The following is a 2,797-nucleotide window of genomic DNA, read 5'->3' on the forward strand; positions in this document are numbered from 1 at the left end:
CTATGTGCCAGGTCTGTGCTGGCAGGGGAACTGCTTTATTGCATCTTTACAATAGGCGTCCCCATTTTACAGATGAGGAAATCAAGGCTTCAATAGCCTGCCACTTCTCCACAGTCACACAGCTGGCACCACTCTTCCAAGTGACCTGGACCGTGACGGCTCACCTCTCTGAATGTTTCCCTCGTGTGTGAAATGGAAGTGCTGAGCTAAGCGTACCTGCTTCTCAGTATGAGCCACATGAACCTTCGTGTAAGGTTGTCTGCAGATCATGCAGAGGTCGCAGCATCATTGCTTTGGCAACACAGCTCCTGGGAAACACATGGAAGGGAATTCTTCAGGAGGTGCCTCTCCATAGCAGGTGGGAACACCCAGCAATAAAACTATGGCTTGAGGGTGAGTTCTAGTCCTCACTGGTCATCTGCTGAATGTGGCTTTTGAGAAAGGCCATCTGTAAAAGTAGCCATCCGCAGCCCCCTGGAGGAAGACAGGACCTTGTGTGTAAGCCCAAGACTGTGGACCCAGCCTTGGAGAGAGAAAAGGAGAGAGACAGAGGCAGATGAGAGAGCCAGAGCGATGGAAAAGTCATAGAGGGAATGGAGTGGAGCTGCCTGGGAGCCCCTGCTTAATGGGGCTGCATCTTCCAGTGACTGCTGTTCTGACAGCCCAAAGACAGCAGCTGAGAAGCAAGACCCAGCGCACCTCAGAGAGGTGCAGGGGCAAGGGCCTGGAAGGCCCTCCAAAAATTCCAGGCTTCAGAAGGTGTTGGATGGGGAGGGAGAAACTTGTGGTTCTTTTGGTTAAACCAAAATTATGATTGTCTGCCTCAATTTCAGGAGCCAGCAAGATCGTCCAGGGCAGGCCTTGTGCTCTTTCTGTGTTTTATGGGAGCTGGAGCGTTGCGGGTGTTAAGCAAACACACGCTCTCAAGTTCAATCACGGAAGGAAGCTGGATGGGAGCTATTACACAGAGCAGCTCTCGCAGCTGGAAAAATAAATCCACTGGCCGAGGCATCGCCTGGTGGCGGGAGCCGGGCCCCTCATCCAAGATGGCAGGGGAAGCCCTTCTGCTCTGTTAGAAAAGGGAGTCCTGGGGTGGTCATCGAGCCCAGGTCTTCCTTGAAATCTCAAGGTCATGGACTGTCAGAAGCAGACAGGCTCTTGGAAAGGAACAGCAATAGCAGCTGCCCTTCCAGAGCACCGCCGAGGGGTCAGCCTCATCTGGTGTCTCACAAATACTCTCTTTTCCCTCAAAATAACCCCATTATGAGGTAGGCCTTATTACCTAACCTGCTTATTTAAAATGGGGTAGCCCCGAGCAGCGTGTGTGGGGCCGTGTGCCAACCAGCATGTGGCACAGGCAAGGACCCTCCTGAAAATAAACAGCTGCTACCTTTCGAGCCGCTTACTTCGGCCTGTGTCTCTTTTTTCGTTGCTGCCGCTCAGGCGCCGAAGATCTCACTGCAGCCATGAGCTTCACGTGTGGACGCCTTGGCCACTGGGCCCGCGAATGCCCTACCGGTGGAGGCCGTGGTCGTGGGAGGAGAAGCCGTGGCAGAGGTGGTTTTACCTCGGATAGAGGTTTCCAGTTTGTTTGTTCGTCTCTTCCAGACGTCTGTTACGGCTGTGGCGAGTCCGGTCACCTTGCCAAGGACTGTGATCTTCAGGAGGATGCCTGTTGTAACTGCAGGAGAGGTGGCCACATTGCAAAGCACTGCAAGGAGCCCAAGAGAGAGCGAGAGCGATGCTGCTACAGCTGTGGCAAACCAGGCCATCGGGCTCGTGACTGTGCCCGTGCAGATGAGCACAAATGCTGTTCCTGTGGAGAACTTGGACATGTCCAAAAAGACGGCGCCAAAGGGAAGTGCTGTGGGTGCGGTGAGGCTGGTCGCGTAGCCATCAACTGCAGCAAATAAGCGAAGGCGACGCTGGGGTGAGCCAGGGCACCGTGCACGGGAATGCACGGCGGAGGCCACAGCTTAAATATCCTCCTTTGTTGCCCCTCCTTTTTTTGAATGATGGTTGTATTATTTTCTCTGAATCCTGTTCACTGGCCAAAGGTTGGCAGATAGAGGCTACTCCCAGGCCAGTGAGCTTTCCTTGCCATGTAGAAGGTCGGGGGGAAAATGGACTTTCTGCATTTAACTACAAAAACAGTTTATGTTCAGTTTAGAGGTGTTATGTATAATGCTTTGTTAAGAGCCTCCTTTCCACACCACTGGTGAATAGGGATTGATGGTGGGAAGAATTAAATTAGGCCAGTAAGCCGTGTTCCCATGTAGGAGGTAAAAGTCAATTCTGGAAGTGTCTGTGAGCTTCCAGAAATAACTTGAAATTTAACATAATGATGGCCTTGGATTGTCTGACCTCAGTATCTAGTAAATAACATCAAGTAACATTTATCTCAGGCCCCACATAGAACATCCAATTGAGTGGGGGTAAACAAAATAAAAAGACAAATAGGCCTGTTAAGGTCTATGGGGAGGAAATGGGGATGAAAGCCTAAGGAGGAACAACTTAACAGCATTGATGCCGGATATTCAGATGGTGACAGCAAAGGTTTAGAACACACCTTTTGCAAAGACTAAACCTAAAACCCAGAGTAAACATCTATGCTTAGAGGAAGCATAATTTGGAGCTATTCAGGAATTGCAGAGAAATGCATTTTCACAGAAATCAAGATGTTATTTTTGTATACTATATCACTTAGACAACTGTGTTTCATTTGATGTAATCAGTTTTTAAAAGTCAGATGGAAAAAGCAACGGAAGTCCTAGAAAATAGAAATGTAATTTTAAAC

At 49.7% G+C, this 2,797-nt stretch overlaps 1 pseudogene across 1 annotated transcript; it reads left to right on the forward strand.

Annotated features, from left to right (window-relative positions):
• The first annotated feature begins 1,466 nt into the window (after window positions 1-1,466).
• Window positions 1,467-2,544, forward strand: LOC308565551 (CCHC-type zinc finger nucleic acid binding protein pseudogene; annotated as a pseudogene). The gene has a single exon. The product of its transcript is annotated as a CCHC-type zinc finger nucleic acid binding protein pseudogene (transcript).
• Window positions 2,545-2,797: the final 253 nt, after the last annotated feature.

The sequence above is a fragment of the Miniopterus schreibersii genome (assembly GCF_964146895.1).
Source record: "Miniopterus schreibersii genome assembly, chromosome: 12".
Classification (NCBI taxonomy): Eukaryota; Metazoa; Chordata; class Mammalia; order Chiroptera; family Miniopteridae; genus Miniopterus; species Miniopterus schreibersii.